The sequence below is a fragment of the Triturus cristatus genome, chromosome 7 (assembly GCF_964204655.1).
Source record: "Triturus cristatus chromosome 7, aTriCri1.1, whole genome shotgun sequence".
Lineage (NCBI taxonomy): Eukaryota > Metazoa > Chordata > Amphibia > Caudata > Salamandridae > Triturus > Triturus cristatus.
This window is the reverse complement of record NC_140590.1, coordinates 552418744-552437235: the sequence shown is the minus strand read 5'-3', so window position 1 is coordinate 552437235 and position 18492 is coordinate 552418744. Positions and strand designations below refer to the sequence as shown.

General features: G+C 49.7%; 1 long non-coding RNA gene across 3 annotated transcripts in view; it reads left to right on the top strand.

The window, feature by feature from the left end:
• LOC146810087 (uncharacterized) overlaps window positions 1-18492 on the top strand; it is an 84995-nt gene that overhangs the window by 30984 nt on the left and 35519 nt on the right. For all 3 annotated transcript variants that reach the window (XR_014966544.1, XR_014966546.1, XR_014966545.1), the window contains exon 3: window positions 9913-10060. This is a non-coding gene — a long non-coding RNA (uncharacterized LOC146810087). The remainder of the gene's footprint in view (window positions 1-9912; window positions 10061-18492) is intronic.

Below are 18492 nucleotides of genomic sequence, written 5' to 3'. Positions count from 1 at the left end.
TAATGTCCGGAGGGCGACCCCCCCATCGTACCACGGGAGCGTCAATTTAGCCAGAGCAATGCGCGGCCTCCCGTCCCAGAACAGGCGCCGCTGGAGGCCCTCCACCTCACGGAAGTAGCGTGCCGGAACCAAGTCCATAGTATTCTGGAGGGCGTAGAGGAAGCGCGGCAAGGACATCATTTTAAACAAGGCCGCTCGGCCGAGCGGCGAGAGCGGCAGACGCCGCCAGCGCACCACGTCCTCCTTCAAGCGCTGGAGGGGGGGTAGCAAATTCCGCTCATAGCGGGCCTCCGGGTCAAGTGTGATATAGATACCCAGGTACCGAAAACCTTGGGAGGCAATCTGGATCGGACAGTCCCGTGGTAGGGCCGGAGCCTCCCCGGAAAGCACATAGACACAGGATTTCGCCCAGTTGATGACCAGGCCTGAGTTGCGACCGAATGAGCGCAAAACATCAACCAGGACGATCAGTGATTTACGCGGGGAGGCGAGATACAGAAGGATATCGTCAGCATAGAGGGACACACGGTCCTCATGCTCGGGAGTCCAGCGGAGACCACGGATAGAAGGGTGCCACCGCAGCCACTCCGCCAGGGGCTCCAGGGCCAGGGCAAACAGGAGAGGCGACAGGGGGCAACCCTGTCGCGTACCCCTCCCCAGCGCGAATGGGGCCGAGACTCGCCCATTCACTACCACCTGCGCCAATGGGCCCGAATATAGCAATTTGACCCAGCTAATGAAACCCGGGCCAAACCCGAATTTCGCCAGCATCGCCCAGATGTATGGCCATTCAAGCGTATCAAACGCCATGGTGGCGTCCAAGGACGCCAAGATGGCCGGCTCCCGCACAAATGGGACACGCGCGAGCACCCCGTGCAAGCGCCGCAGATTGAGCGCCGTGTTGCGGTGCGGTATAAAGCCAGATTGGTCTTGGTGGACCAAATCGCCCACCACGCCAACCAACCGGTTGGCCAACACCTTGGCGAGGATTTTGGGCTCCGCGTTCAAAAGCGAAATCGGCCTATAGGATGTGACCCGTTCATGGGGCTTCCCCTCCTTGTGGATCACCACAATTGTGGCCAGACGCTGGTCCGGCGGGAGGGAACCCTGCGAGTGGGCCGCCAGGAACATCGCGCGCAGGTGGGGCGCCAACACATCCGGGCGTAGCTTGTAGAGCTCGATGGGAATACCATTGGGGCCCATGGCCTTGCCGGATGCAACCGAGCGAATAGCCGAGGCAATTTCGTCCGAGGTGGGAGGGGCGTCCAGCGAATCCCTGTCCTCCACCGTTAGGGAGGGCAGTGTGATGTCCCGAAGCAGGGCATGGGAATCTTCCTCCGAGCAGGGGGAAACCGGGGAGTAGACTTCGCGGAAATAATCCGCGAAGCAGGAGACAATGGCTTCCGGCTCAGTGACACACGCACCATCAACACTCTCAATCAAAGGCACCACGCGGCTCGCTCTCTCCCTCCTATTCAACCACGCAATCAATTTGCCAGCCTTATCACCCACATCATACAATCGCCCCTGCTGCTCTCTACTGAGGCCCCTGGCCGCCTCCGTGACGAGGGCCCGATAGGCCGCCTGCTTTAGGTGTAGAACATGCAACTTGTCGTCTGTTACCCCGCTCCCCAGGTCACCCTCCAGTTCTGCAATCTCGGCCTCTACCCGGGTCACCTCCTCCCGCTCGCGCCGCCGGGCATGGGAGATAAAGGAGAGGGCCTCCCCTCTAAGGACTACCTTGAAAGCCTCCCACAGGGAGATGGCCGAAGAGACCGACCCCACATTCTCGTCGAAATATCGCAGTAAGGATTTGATCAAATCGGCACGAATGGTGGGGTCGCGCAAATACCATGCATTGATTGGGGCCACCCTGCCATCCCCCCTCGGGAAGACATCGAAATGCAACAACAATGGGGAGTGGTCTGAGATACCCCGCGCCAGATGGCGCACCTCCCCCACCCTCCCTGCATGGGCCGCCGGGACAAGGATGTAATCAAGCCGCGAGAGGCTACCATGGGCACCCGAGTGGAAGGTGTACTGTCGCAATGCGGGATGCTTTAATCGCCAGCAATCCACCAGGCCCAGCGTGTCCAGAAGGCCGGGCAGCCAGGCCTGTGCCCGGGGGAGGTCCCTAGGGGGATGGCGATCCATAGACCCAGAGGCTACCGCATTAAAGTCCCCTCCAACCACCAGCAGGCCACTCGGAAGGTCCAGAAGGAGGCGCCCCAGGTCCGCGAATGTGGTGGCTTGTAACCCAGGCGGGACGTACACTGATATAAAGATAAACACTCTACCCTCCATTCTTCCCACCAGAACCGTGTAGCGTCCCCTCTCATCATGGCGCACCTCATCAATCTCCAACGGGAGCGAGTTCTTGATCATAATACCCACCCCCCGCGAGCCCGAGGTGAAGCCGGAATGGGCCGCCAAACGATATCCCCGCCGATTCATTGCATGAAAGGAGTTACCTATAAGGTGCGTCTCCTGCAGGAAGACAACATCTGGTGAAATACGTTTTAAGTACTGCAGGACCACACCACGCTTAATCCTATCCCCCAGGCCGTTAACATTCCATGACAACACAGTCAAATCCCTACCCCCCATCATAAGTCGAAACAATCGGTCTTCCCCCATCGAGCATCCTAAAAACAACAACATAGTAGCGGGTTTGCCCTGCGGTGCTAACAAACAACACACCCCCCCACCCCCCGGTCCCAACAGAACTCCCCCCTCCCTGCACCCCTGCATGAGCCCAGACAGCCCCCCCAAAGTGCAGTGTGCCTGTCGCCCCATAGCTAAAATACTAACGAGTCCCCCAGAGGAGGAGGGAAGCCCCCAACAGACCCCGCACGACCTCCATAGGAGGGGAACATACGCAATCAATAAATGGTGAAGGAACAACGTCCAGAGCAAGGCCTATTCAGTCACCCCTCAATTCTGATCCGGCGGGCCCTCCTCGCCAGCCGCGCCCCCCCCGCCCCCCCGGCCCCGATCTCCAGGCAGAGTGTCCAGCCAGTCCCCAGCCGCCTCGGGCCGGTCAAAGAAGTGCGTGCGACCATCCACCTCTACCCTCAGCTTAGCTGGAAAGAGCATTGAGTACTTGAGGTTTAGGTCCCTTAGGCGACGTTTAACACCAAGAAAGCTCTGACGCTGCTTCTGGACCGCCGGAGTAAAGTCTGGGTAGAAATGTACCTCCATGTTGTCAAGCTTGACCGGTCCCTGTTGCCTGGAGGTCTGGAGGATAGCATCTCTGTCCCGAAAATTAAAAATCCGGGCAATGAGAGGCCGCGGCGGGGCACCAGTCTTAGGTCTGCCCCCGGGGACCCGGTGAGCACGCTCCACCGCAAAAAGCTTACTCAGCCCCCGGGGCTGGAGATGGGTCAGGATCAACTCTTCCACGAAAAGATCCGCCGCCTCCGCCTCTCGTCCCTCCGGCACCCCCACAATACGGACATTATTCCTCCGGGCCCGACCCTCGGAGTCCTCCGGTCGCCGGTCCATCAGGGCGCTCGCCTGGCCAAGCCGTCGCACCTCCTTCTGGAGGGCCACCACGTCTGTCGTGAGGCTCGTTGTGGTGTGGGCCAGGGAGTCGACTCGGTCGTTTGTTTTGGACAAGTCTGCCCTCACAAGGCTCACATCCACCAGGACCGAGTCTATTTTTTGCGCTAAGGTGTCGAAACGCTGGTCCACCGAGGCCTTCATCTCTGCGATGGCGCCCATGACGTCCCGGAGGGTCAGATCCACCGGATGAGCAGATGCCTCCGTCGGGCCCACCGGGGATGCACGCGATGTCTCCGGAGAACCCTTCTGGAGCGTGTAGCGGTCCATACTGTTGGCCTGGTGCGCCGTGCCACGGCGGGTCGTCTTCACCTTCGCCCGGTCGCCATCTTGTTTGGTGGACATGCTGGCTCTTCCACCGTTGTGCGAAGCTCCCCAAACGGGCCGCTATACCAAGTCACGGGTGCCAGGGGGGGGGTCAGGGGCGACCACCGAACCGCGGGTCAACCCACCGCCGGCGGGTCAGCCGGGCTCCTGGACAAGGCCACACCACCGCACCCCGCTCCGCAGCCCGACCCCGCTTGAGAGCTAGGAGGGCGCAAAAGCGAAAGTGAAAGTGCGGGGTACGCCAGTTGCCCAGCCCCGCTCGCCGCTGTTATTCACTTTGTCCCCGGATCGCCCCACTACTCCAATCCGGGGGGCCGGCGAGGAGAAGGCCGCAACCTTCGATCGATGCTCCCACCGGCGTTCGGGGTCCGATTCGAGCCCAAAAAACGGGTGGCGCCTCAGCTCCGGTTCCCCAACACAGTCCCCTCAACAAGGACAGGATATCGCCAGGATTAATTCAGGAGGTCGCGGAGGTCCTCGGGAGCCTCGCACCTACGCGGCCATCTTGGTTGCGCGCTAGGCTCCTCCCCAGGCCATTTTTTGAGGACAAATTCCTCTGGGGTTGATGTGAAGAAATAGATAGTAGCCTTGTTCACTGTGCTTTGCTCTCCTAATGCACACTTGCTGAGGCTTGGGCCCATGTGCTGGGTGAGTACCAACCGGTGCTGCCAGTAACATCGATGTCTGACTAGCTCCTTTCATTATTTGAATTGCAGTATATGGATCAATACATTAGTAAAAGAAATAATAATTGTTTTTCAGAATAATGATTTCCCTTTTTTCGCACCTAAGAAACCCTCTACCTTCCATCTCCACCCACCACTCACCCCTGCTCGTTACATTACATATTTCAATTGGCTAACGCCATCCTGCAGCATTTTACAATCACACACCCTACGTCCTACTAACACAAGGCCCTTGTCATTTGCACATTGAATGTTCCTAAGAGATGAAATTAGGTCGGAGTTGGGCGTTGGCGCTCTTTTAAGAACTAATGGAGAGAAAAGAGCCCTGAGGTCATCAATGAACCAAGAGGACTGAAGGAGGACAATACATATTTTCTTTAAGGGACAAACTTGGGGAGAGTAAAACAAGATAAGTAGAACACCACTGAGCTCATAGGAGTTCCCACCCACTTTTTTTCCCACTGTGAACAGCTCCACATCTTGAAGCTTTGGAAAATCAAAGTCTCTATGAACAATACATGCTCTCATTGATAGGCTAAAATTTTACTAATCCTGATATTGTAGTCAATTTCCCCCTAAGGCACTCGCAAAGTGATTGGAAACATTCTCCTGATTTTTCATCCATTTTCACACATAGGGGGCAGTTTCTTGTGAAATTTAACGCACCCCATTTACTAAGGCATTTAGGGCCATATGTATCAAACTCCCATTTAGCGAATCTCAATTTGCGATAATTACCGAATCGCAAATTGAGATTCGCTAAACGGTATGTATTCAAACAATCGCAAAAAAATATCGATTCATTAAAAATCTCTATTTTCATTGTGATATCGGAAATTGCGATTACTTATCACAAAAAATAGCAAAATTGCGAAATTCGCAAAATACGGAATCGGAAACTCAGGTGCTGCATGATGACATCACAACCAGGAAGTGTGACTACCCATGCTGCACCTGAGATTCTGAATCACAGTGAGAGAGCAGGAGTGGAGGTGAGGGATCACTGCAGTGATAGAAAGAATGGCAGAGACTGGAAACATGGCCAGCAAGGACAACCAGCAGCAGGGGGAGAAACAAAGAAGGAGAAAACAAACGTTTTCTGAGAGTGAGCTGGAGGTCCTGATACAGGAAATGGTTGGCAGTCATGAGCTCCTCTTTGGAAAAAAGTCCCTGCGAGTGCCTGAGACACGCAAGAGGAGGATTTGGGCGGATATCCAGCGCAAAGTTAATGCAATAGGCGTCACCCACCGGAGCGTTGAAGACCTCAGGAAGCGCTGGTACGACCTGCGCCAGCGCTCCAAGGAGAAGGTTGCAAGAAGGTTGGAGCAAGCCAAGAAGACTGATGGTGGGACCTCCACTGCCACCGCCTCAACACCACTGGAGGAAATGGTGGAGGGACTCTTCATCCGGAGAGCGTAATGGGCGTCGCCAACCTGGACAGCTCCGACCCCCCAGAACCAAGACAAGGTAAGAAGCATGCCATCACACCCCTGATACCCCCCTACTACCCTACACCCCCAGGAGAGACCCAGGGGAACGACAGAACAAAAAGTCCAGTGCAGGTACACAAGCACACACAGCAATGCATTATGGGAGATGTAGTCACATGCACATAACAGTGGAGCATTGACACCCAACCAGTCCCAAACAGTATGTGCGCAACATGAAAGCTAAAATACAGATAGACAGGACCCATGCAACTCCAAACAGTGAATTTTAATGCATGTCAGATGTAAATCAGGACAGAGAATTAATGTGTGCATTTACGTCCACAGCACCATCTGAAACACAGGGAACAGCCATTGGAGGCGAGGAAGAATCCCCTGACGCAGAGGCAACAGGCCTAGAGGAGGAGGAGGGAATTGAGGAGGAGGGCAGCCCAGTAATCCATCAGCAACGCAGCAGGAGGCATGCAGTGCCACCATTGCCCCCGCTGGAGGATGAAGCCCAGGACACTGAAGGCGATGTCCAACCAGTCCCTCGACCATCAGAGCCACGACACCGTGCTCGAGCACGTGTAGATGCAATCCCGCAAATTCCATCCAGGTGCAGGGCACGTGCATCCACCAGTTCAGCAGACACAGGAGAGGACACAGTCTTCAGAGGGCTGGAGGGGCAAATGATGGAGGTCCAGCACCTGCAGGCAAGAAATATCAGGGCAGTTCAGAGACAAATCAGGGCTGGCTTCATGGGCATGACGGGTGCCCTGGAGGCACTCAGCACTGAACTTAGGGCGGATCGTGCTGCTAGGCGCAGGGAGATGCAGCGCCTAGACCTCTACACCAGGGCCGTCAACCGCCTCACCTCAGCAACCAATGTGATGTCAAGGCGCAGGATCAGTATGCAGCGTGAGGTGGCACACTACAGCCAGGACGTGGCAAGGGTCCTCGTACAGGTGACATGTGCTGTGGATGAGCTGTGTGCTGCTCGCACAACTGGCCCTGGAGTCCTCACTCCAACAGACGAAGACGCACAATCTACAAGGAGCAGCATTACACCCCCACCACCCCCGGATAGGCGCCGTAGTGTGTGTCACAGAGGGGCTTCTGGGACAGGTGAGGAGGGCACTGTGCACCCACAGCCAGGGGCCACGGGACGACAGCGCCGCAGTTGAGGTGCACAGACCTGTGCAAGGAGATGGGTGAATCAACTCCGTGCACACGGACACTTGTGACTGATTGTTCCTTCGCACTGTGATCTGAACATGTGCTGCTAATTGGACATAACATTGTGTGCTACACAGGCTGTGTGACGAAAATAATCCTGCATTTAAGGAAATAAAACACAGTCTCCTAATTGATATATCGCTTTTTGTCATATATTACCTAGAAATAGTTCTGTGTGACCTCTTCACGCCTCTGGCGCCCAGCAGCTGCACCAATTGCACTGGCTGGCATGCGTCCTTGCGCTGGGCCCTCCTCATCTGATGAATCAGATTCACTGAGCTCCACCGGTGTGCCTTTCCTGGTGGCGATGTTATGCAGCATGGCATATGCTACCACTATCTTGCAGCAGGTCTGGGGGCTGTATTGGAGTGCCCCTCCACTCTTATGTATGCATCTGAATCTGCTCTTGAGAATCCCGAAGGTCCGTTCGATGGTGCCTCTGGTTGCTATGTGGGCACTGTTGTACCTCCGCTCAGCAGTGTTGGCAGGATTCAGGTACGGCGTCAGTATGAATTCCCGGACCGCATACGCACTGTCACCTGTGGGGTGGGAGAAAATGGTTGAACACTGTACTGGCAATGCAGTTCTTTACTAGTAGGTATCCCTCACCAAACTCCCCATTTGTGAGTCGGTGGTGTATCCCACTGTGGCGGAAGATGAATGCGTCATGCGTGCTGACTGGGTATTTAGCAACGATGTTGGTGATGATGTGTTTGGCATTACACACCACCTATATGTTCAGGGAATGGTATGATTTCCTATTCCTGAACACATACTCATCCTGGGAGGGGGGGATATGGCGACATGTGTCCCATCTATGCACCCAATGACGTGGGGAAACGGGGCAATTTGGTAGAAGTCCTGCTTCGTCTGGTCTAGTGCCTGTGGTGTGCTGGGGAAGTATATGTGGTGAGGCAGCCTCTGTACCATGGCATCAAGGAACGCGTGGAAAAAGCGCGACTATGCACTCTGGGAGACCCCTCCTGCTGAGGCTATCACCCCCTGGAAGCTACCTGATGCAAAGAGGTGCAGTGAGCACAGGACCTGGATGTGGGTGGGGATGGTGTGTGTCCTGCGTTTGGGGTGTTCAAGAAAAGGTTTGAGCTCATCAATTAAATCCAGGATGCTCTCCTGCCTGTAGTTTGTATGGATCTCCTCCTCAGTCCACTGGAACAGGGTTATGCGCGCTCTAAAGATCCTTTCCTGGCGTCTCCTTCTCTGTGCAGCAGCTCTGAGTCGCAGCCCCCTGGCTATCACATACAGCCCAGCCATTGTGGAAGACATCTGTTGCATTGTGGGCTGCCTTAAATAGTTTGCACCTGGTTACCACCTGCTCATACTTGGTAGTAATTGCGATTCTCTAAATATAGAATTTCATCAAATCGCTAATTGCGATTTTTTTCATACATTCAGTTTTGCGAATTCGCAAAATGCGAGCTCAGCGATTGCGATTTTCGCAAAAGTTGTGTCACATTTTGCGAGTTCGCTATAAAATCGCTATTGAGTGGGAATCGCAAAATTGCTAATCGCAGATTTAGCGTATAGCAATTTTGCGTACTTTTGCGATCGCAAACACTGTTTTTTTGCGATTCGCAGTGTTTGCGATTGCGAAACTGCTTCATGATCCATAATCATATCTTCGACCATACAGTTTTCACTGTGGAACATTAATTTTTAGCCCCAATGGTGCCAATAATAAGCTCAGAATACTGTCACCCAACAAAGGTGATGTACATCTATCGAATATGTTCAACAGTTATAGACGCATTTCGCCCACTTTGAGAATAATCTGCGTGATGGAGGCAAGATACTTTTTTATTATTCATTTTATTTGATGGTTTGTAGGGCGCCCCACATGGCTTTAGGATGCAGCTGCAGACTGAAGCAAAGTAGAAGGTAAAGAGACAACCCTTATTTCCAAAAAACACCTGGTACCAGGGGTAATTAACACATGCAGATCCAAGGTTCCAGGTGGTAAACAAGAATAACGAAAACAAAATAAATGTTCTAAATGAATTATGCGTCGGTTAATGGAAGAGAAAATGCCACAAACTTTGCAATTGGTATGTTATGTCATGCAGATTTGTAGAGTGCACAATCACCCGGAGGGTATCCCAGCGCTGAGCAAGTGTGAGCCTAGCCAAACCTAGTGCCTAGTGGGACTACTCAAAAAACCAGGTCTTCAGATTCTTGCAGAATCCAAGAAATGAGGAAGAGTGTAGTCGCTGGTCGTTCCACGCTTTAAGAGCAACGTAGGAGAATGCATGACTTCCGTATCTTGTTTTCTGTAACACATTTATGGCATTAAAGAAGGTGCTCAGCGCGCATTGGTGCTCACACAGCGATACAAGAAGGAAAAATAAGACCCAGGGTGTATACAATCAATATAACAATGGAGTAACATAAGTCATCAATCAACAGCACTGCATACACAAGGGTCCTAGGTCAGTGACTGAGTAAATCCATTCGCTGTGTACATCAATGCCGTTTCAACCCTGGTGGGTTAATGGGTCATTATTAGGACTGTAGGGAAACAGAAGAAGCAGTGCGCCATAGTTGTTTCTGAATTGTCAGGAGGAATTTAAAAATGACTTGTTGAGTCAGAAGGAATTTAAAAGGAACTTAAGTGCCTGGACAGCACTCTATTGAAGAAGGTATCTGTTTTATTTCAGAATGCCAATGCAGGAGCAACTTATGATGGCAGTGGTCTGAATTGGGAATAGACTTCTCCACATCAGGATGGGCTGGGATTGTGTCCTGACACAGAACAGCAGTGGGCCAGCATGTGCACATGGAGGAGCAAACAAGCTTCTGCTCATGGTAAGTACACTGGTCAGAGTCCCGGGCGGGAATAGATAGCAGAAGCAAAGCAATACCAGTAATGCTTCAAGGTACTGATGGGTTTACAAGTATACCATATTCACGGGTAACAGTAGTTTCACATGAAGCACTGATAATGAGGTATGGCGTAGGTTGGGGCTTCAGGAGCATTTGGTGCAAAGCCATTCAGCAGTGTTTGTGGGTCCTTGACAGTGGTGCTACTGAAGCAGAGGCTCATCTAGAACAGGAATTGCAATCAGTAAGGGTGGGCGGAGCTGGCGTTGTGCCTCTACGCGGAGCTCCACGGAGTTTGAAAAAAAACTCAGTGGAGCTCCGCTCCCTTCCCCCTCCCAAATTATTTAAAATTTTAAAAAGAAGGCACTTACCTGCGTTGCTGTCACCTCCCTTGCCTGGCAGCTCTCCTTCCTTCTCCTCGCGTCCTTCTTCAATGAAAAAACTCCTACGTTGTACGTCTTGCTCAGGAGCTGGGTCATCACATGAGCACGTATTTACGCACGGAATTTCATGGCATCCTGTGTGAGAACAAGGAAATGTACTTGGCCGAAACGTGTTTCAACAGCCTTTCTTTGACTAATAAATTTGAATTGTTGTGCAGCCTCGGAGCATTGGTGCCTGTTTGGGCTATTGAAATATGCGATACGTATGACTGATGTACAGAGCGAGCCATCTCCAATTTTGTCAACGCCTCTTGGTGAGGTTCACAGCAGGTTTTGCAGCCGCAATACAAGAAGAAAATAAATAAATAAATATATGTGATCAAGGCCACGTTTTGATGGCAGAAGCGCGTCATGGCAGGCACTAGCCTGATACAGACTGTGTACTATTGGCACTATTAAAGCACTTTATCGAAGACTATTTCTGTCTCCACAAGTGTGGGCCGTACCTGGAGGAACTCATCGGTAACAAGATGGGCCAGGATTGGGGCCATATACATATACATGTATATGATTTATGAGACAATAAATCTTCTTTGCATCTCTAACTTTGTTGTTCACTGAGAGCGCGTCTTACCTAAATTCTAAGTGTGTAATACGCCAGAAGTTCCGCCGGCACACACGCCACCCCCCTCCGGGTATATATATGTATATATATATTCACTGAAAAAACCATAGGTTTCACACATGTTATAGTTAGCGGAAATTTTACTGATAAAAAACCAATGAAATTGCCCCGTTATAGTTAGTGCTGGCAACTATAACTCACGCGACCGCAATCCTCTGCTGATGCTAATACTGTATTTAGACACTTATTTGCCCATGTCTTCTTCCATACATTTTTAGCTATACATATATTACAAATATTTTTTTTTATAAAGACACATATGTCATCAGCAGAAGATTGCGGTCGCGTGAGTTATAGTTGCCAGCACTAACTATAACGGGGCAATTTCATTGGTTTTTTATCAGTAAAATTTCCGCTAACTATAACATGTGTGAAACCTATGGTTTTTTCAGTGAATTTGCAAGGTTTTTTAAATGCTAATTCCTAACTATAACGTGTGTGAAACCTATGGTTTTTTCAGTGAATTTGTACGTTTTTTTAAATGCTAAGTTACTTTACGCCATTCGAGGCGTGCGCGCCCACTTAACGCAGTGCGTTCCGTGCACGGTTTTTATCAACTTTAATAAGCCCTGTACATTTGGTGGCCTTCGGCCACCAAAAGCACAGGGGGTGGGGTCAATGTGGATAGTGTTTTTTTATTTCGATTTTATAATTTCATGTTGCCAAAATATAGTTTTTTTACTGATGTAATAAGCCCTGTACATTTGGTGGCCTACGGCCATCAAAAGCACAGGGGGTGGGGTAAGTGTGGATAGTGTTTTTTTTTTTTCAATTTTTTACCGTACGCTTACGGTAAGCGTACGGTAAGCGTACTCGGCGAAATTGCCGAAAAAAAAATAAAACCGTTTTTGCTCTTGGGGGATGTTTGGGGACTCCCTCAACATGACTATGTGGGAGGGAGTTGTCAAAACAGCCCCGTAACATGTTTTTGGGCATCATGTTTGATAAATAACACTCAGTGTGAGAGACAAAATGGCGGACGCCGCTTCCTGGTTTCGGCCGATTCGAATGTTTACTAAGATCTAAGAGCCAATCAGAATCGCGCTTGCGCACGCCACCGTACGCGTACGGTAAGCGTACGGTAAGCGGGCTCAGATATATATATTGATTTAAAGGCTATTTTCTCAGAATCTACTGAACAGATTTACACCAAACCTACAAAAGGCACTTCCTTGACATAGGGACTACCTCTCTGCCAAATTTCTAGTAATTCTGTTCAGCCGTTCGGGCTGTAGCTCTGTCTAAAGGTCCTATGGAAAAATGCATGGGAAAAACGCGTTTTGGGACCCCCCTTTTATCTCAGCCCCCGCTTGACGAATCCCCCCGAGACTTTCAGGGTAGGAGCGGAGCGTAGCGCCCCACCTATTTTGAGAAATTCGCGAGGATTCATCGACCGGCGCCAAAGTTATTCAAAATAGAATGTTGCGGATTTCCTATGGAAAAGGGGTCCTAACTATAACTACCTACTGGCGACCGCCAGTAGGTAATATATATATATATATATATATATATATATATTCACTGAAAAAACCATAGGTTTCACACATGTTATAGTTAGCGGAAATTTTACTGATAAAAAACCAATGAAATTCCCCCGTTATAGTTAGTGCAGGCAACTATAACTCACGCGACCGCAATCCTCTGCTGATGCTAATACTGTATTTAGACACTTATTTGCCCATGTCTTCTTCCATACATTTTTAGCTATACATATATTACAAATATTTTTTTTTCATAAAGACACATATGTCATCAGCAGAAGATTGCGGTCGCGTGAGTTATAGTTGCCTGCACTAACTATAACGGGGGAATTTCATTGGTTTTTTATCAGTAAAATTTCCGCTAACTATAACATGTGTGAAACCTATGGTTTTTTCAGTGAATTTGCAAGGTTTTTTAAATGCTAATTCCTAACTATAACGTGTGTGAAACCTATGGTTTTTTCAGTGAATTTGTACGTTTTTTTAAATGCTAAGTTACTTTACGCCATTCGTGGCGTGCGCGCCCACTTAACGCAGTTCGTTCCGTGCGCGCACGGTGCGCTTCGCGCACCGTGCGTGCACAGTAAGCACGCGCGCGCGCCCACGCACGCGTGCCCACTTTACGCAGTTAGTGCCGTGCACGCACGGTGCCCACGTTACGCTAGATGGGCCATGTACGCACGATGCGCTTCGCGCACCGTGCGCACATGGAGGACATATGATGCACTTCGTTTTGAAAGGTAATATTTTAATTTTTCGTAAAATTTTTATAAGCCATGCACAAATGGTGCACTTCGGGCACCATTTGCACACGGGGTGGACAGAGTGTGGATAATTTTTTTTTGTATTTTTTTTTTTTTAAATATTATAGTTTTTCTCTGATCTTATAAGCCCTGCACAATTGGTGTCCTTCGGCCACCAATTGCACACGGGGTGGGGAGAGTGTGGATAATTTTTTTTTTTATATAATTTTTTACCGTAAGCGTAAGCGTAATCGGCGAAATTAGCGAAAAAAAAAAATTCCGTTTTTGGCCTTGGGGGATCTTTGGGGACCCCCCCACCTTGGCTATGTGTGTGGGAGCTGTCTAAACAGCCCCTTTACATGTTTTTGTGCTTTGTATTTTCATCATCACTCTCAGTGCGAGAGAGAAAATGGCGGCCGCCGCTTCCTGGTTTCGGCCGATTCGAATGTTTACTAAGATCTAAGAGCCAATCAGAATCGCACTCGCGCACGCCACCGTACGCGTACGGTAAGCGTACCGTAAGCGCACCGTAAGCTGGCTCAGATATATATATTGATTTAAAGGCTATTTTCTCAGAATCTACTGAACAGATTTACACCAAACCTACAAAAGGCACTTCCTTGACCTGAGGACTACCTCTCTGCCAAATTTCAAGTAATTCTGTTCAGCCGTTCGGGCTGTAGCCCTCTCTAAAGGTCCTATTGAAAAATGCATGGGAAAAACGCGTTTTGGGACCCCCCTTTTATCTCAGCCCCCGCTTGACGAATCCCCCCGAGACTTTCAGGGTAGGAGCGGAGCGTAGCGCCCCACCTATTTTGAAAAATTCGCGAGGATTCGTCGACCGGCGCCAAAGTTATTCAAAATAGAATGTTGCGGATTTCCTATGGAAACGTGGTCCTAACTATAACTACCTACTGGCGACCGCCAGTAGATAATATACGTATATATGTATATATTAGTATATATAGATCATAGTATATCTTATTTGCATTATATATATGTGGTGGAGTGTGTGTATATAGTTCTAGCCCTATCTTCAATCAAAATACATGTATGTCTCAGTATGTAAATCTGTCAGTGCATGTATACATAGACATAACAAACTATGCTTATCATGGTATGGAGATGAGGCTGAGGTTGTCGTTATACTTATGTCATTGTACATTGAACTATGCTTCCTATTCTGAAAAGATATATTTCAATACGGGTAAAAACATGCATATTACAACACAAGATACATGTGTATATCAGAAGGTGTACATAGTGCTGCTTCTATGTACATCTCGCTGTACATATAGAGGAGTTTATGACTGCTACTGAAACTTTACTAAAGTCATGTGTATATATATGTATGTAGAAGCTAATTTCAGTTATTTGATCAAACAAATCTATGCATACTTCATCACAAGATGCATGTGTATAGATGTATATAACCGCCGCAGCCAGGGCGGTGCTGACATTGTTGGACAATGACTTCATGGATAAATGCATGTTACTCAAGCTGCGCCTTCAGGTGGGTTCATTATGGTGATATGCAGCTGGATGTAGGAGCCTGCAGAGACTTATTTTATTTTTTGAAATGTGACTTTGGGTCTTAAATAGTAACAACGTTCCCATGGAGAGAAGGTGAATGCTGGGACTTGTAGTTGTTCCGGAATGGCCAAAAGGCACCCTCCAATGAGAGCGAGGCAAAATGTATATCAACCCACATGTGAGCCCCAGGTGCATTTGCATTTGATAAAGGCACTTTTGCCGCAACGCGTCATGCTCTTCGGAATAAAAGAAATCCTGCAGGCCCACTATGTTCCCTAATCGATTCCCTGAGAGGAATGGTTTGGTGTATGTATGTATGTATGTATATATGTATATATGTATGTATATAACAAACAAATCACCCGAAAGCTTGAGGGCGCACACAACGGCAGGGAAACCATCCAGCTTTCACACAGGCGGCTTACATCACATAAGCAACTTGCTTCGCTTTTCCGGAAATATTATCCTGGGACCTGACGCGTTTCAAGGCTTACGCCCCTTCATCTGAGGTCACTGCAACTGCTGGTGTCACAGGAAGTTCTCTGCATGCTCCTTTTATAATGCCCTGAGTGGGCCTCGCACATCACGAGTTGTGATTACAGCATGCTGGGAAAGTGAGTCCCGTTAGAGTACGATTATTTTCTTTAAGTAAGTCCTGTGCAGTCAACATGATTTAAAAGCACATTTTCTGCCCTGAGTGGGCTCCAGATTAGCACACAAGTTAATTTCGCCATCCCTGCCGTGCTGTATCAGCAAGCAGGACCAGTTCCTGCCAACAGCCTCCATTTGTGGGTCTTCGGATGGTGCTGCCCTCCACGGCAGGGCAGCCGTGATAATGTAACAAACAAATCACCCGAAAGCTTGAGGGCGCACACAACAGCAGGGAAACCATCCAGCTTTCACACAGGCGGCTTACATCACATAAGCAACTTGCTTCGCTTTTCCGGAAATATTATCCTGGGACCTGACGCGTTTCAAGGCTTACGCCCCTTCATCTGAGGTCACTGCAACTGCTGGTGTCACAGGAAGTTCTCTGCATGCTCCTTTTATAATGCCCTGAGTGGGCCTCGCACATCACGAGTTGTGATTACAGCATGCTGGGAAAGTGAGTCTCGTTAGAGTACGATTATTTTCTTTAAGTAAGTCCTGTGCAGTCAACATGATTTAAAAGCACATTTTCTGCCCTGAGTGGGCTCCAGATTAGCACACAAGTTAATTTCGCCATCCCTGCCGTGCTGTATCAGCAAGCAGGACCAGTTCCTGCCAACAGCCTCCATTTGTGGGTCTTCGGATGGTGCTGCCCTCCACGGCAGGGCAGCCGTGATAATGTAACAAACAAATCACCCGAAAGCTTGAGGGCGCACACAACGGCAGGGAAACCATCCAGCTTTCACACAGGCGGCTTACATCACATAAGCAACTTGCTTCGCTTTTCCGGAAATATTATCCTGGGACCTGACGCGTTTCAAGGCTTACGCCCCTTCATCTGAGGTCACTGCAACTGCTGGTGTCACAGGAAGTTCTCTGCATGCTCCTTTTATAATGCCCTGAGTGGGCCTCGCACATCACGAGTTGTGATTACAGCATGCTGGGAAAGTGAGTCCCGTTAGAGTACGATTATTTTCTTTAAGTAAGTCCTGTGCAGTCAACATGATTTAAAAGCACATTTTCTGCCCTGAGTGGGCTCCAGATTAGCACACAAGTTAATTTCGCCATCCCTGCCTTGCTGTATCAGCAAGCAGGACCAGTTCCTGCCAACAGCCTCCATTTGTGGGTCTTCGGATGGTGCTGCCCTCCACGGCAGGGCAGCCGTGATAATGTAACAAACAAATCACCCGAAAGCTTGAGGGCGCACACAACGGCAGGGAAACCATCCAGCTTTCACACAGGCGGCTTACATCACATAAGCAACTTGCTTCGCTTTTCCGGAAATATTATCCTGGGACCTGACGCGTTTCAAGGCTTACGCCCCTTCATCTGAGGTCACTGCAACTGCTGGGTCACAGGAAGTTCTCTGCATGCTCCTTTTATAATGCCCTGAGTGGGCCTCGCACATCACGAGTTGTGATTACAGCATGCTGGGAAAGTGAGTCCCGTTAGAGTACGATTATTTTCTTTAAGTAAGTCCTGTGCAGTCAACATGATTTAAAAGCACATTTTCTGCCCTGAGTGGGCTCCAGATTAGCACACAAGTTAATTTCGCCATCCCTGCCGTGCTGTATCAGCAAGCAGGACCAGTTCCTGCCAACAGCCTCCATTTGTGGGTCTTCGGATGGTGCTGCCCTCCACGGCAGGGCAGCCGTGATAATGTAACAAACAAATCACCCGAAAGCTTGAGGGCGCACACAACGGCAGGGAAACCATCCAGCTTTCACACAGGCGGCTTACATCACATAAGCAACTTGCTTCGCTTTTCCGGAAATATTATCCTGGGACCTGACGCGTTTCAAGGCTTACGCCCCTTCATCTGAGGTCACTGCAACTGCTGGTGTCACAGGAAGTTCTCTGCATGCTCCTTTTATAATGCCCTGAGTGGGCCTCGCACATCACGAGTTGTGATTACAGCATGCTGGGAAAGTGAGTCCCGTTAGAGTACGATTATTTTCTTTAAGTAAGTCCTGTGCAGTCAACATGATTTAAAAGCACATTTTCTGCCCTGAGTGGGCTCCAGATTAGCACACAAGTTAATTTCGCCATCCCTGCCGTGCTGTATCAGCAAGCAGGACCAGTTCCTGCCAACAGCCTCCATTTGTGGGTCTTCGGATGGTGCTGCCCTCCACGGCAGGGCAGCCGTGATAATGTAACAAACAAATCACCCGAAAGCTTGAGGGCGCACACAACGGCAGGGAAACCATCCAGCTTTCACACAGGCGGCTTACATCACATAAGCAACTTGCTTCGCTTTTCCGGAAATATTATCCTGGGACCTGACGCGTTTCAAGGCTTACGCCCCTTCATCTGAGGTCACTGCAACTGCTGGTGTCACAGGAAGTTCTCTGCATGCTCCTTTTATAATGCCCTGAGTGGGCCTCGCACATCACGAGTTGTGATTACAGCATGCTGGGAAAGTGAGTCCCGTTAGAGTACGATTATTTTCTTTAAGTAAGTCCTGTGCAGTCAACATGATTTAAAAGCACATTTTCTGCCCTGAGTGGGCTCCAGATTAGCACACAAGTTAATTTCGCCATCCCTGCCGTGCTGTATCAGCAAGCAGGACCAGTTCCTGCCAACAGCCTCCATTTGTGGGTCTTCGGATGGTGCTGCCCTCCACGGCAGGGCAGCCGTGATAATGTAACAAACAAATCACCCGAAAGCTTGAGGGCGCACACAACGGCAGGGAAACCATCCAGCTTTCACACAGGCGGCTTACATCACATAAGCAACTTGCTTCGCTTTTCCGGAAATATTATCCTGGGACCTGACGCGTTTCAAGGCTTACGCCCCTTCATCTGAGGTCACTGCAACTGCTGGTGTCACAGGAAGTTCTCTGCATGCTCCTTTTATAATGCCCTGAGTGGGCCTCGCACATCAAAGGAGCATGCAGAAACGCGTCAGGTCCCAGGATAATATTTCCGGAAAAGCGAAGCAAGAA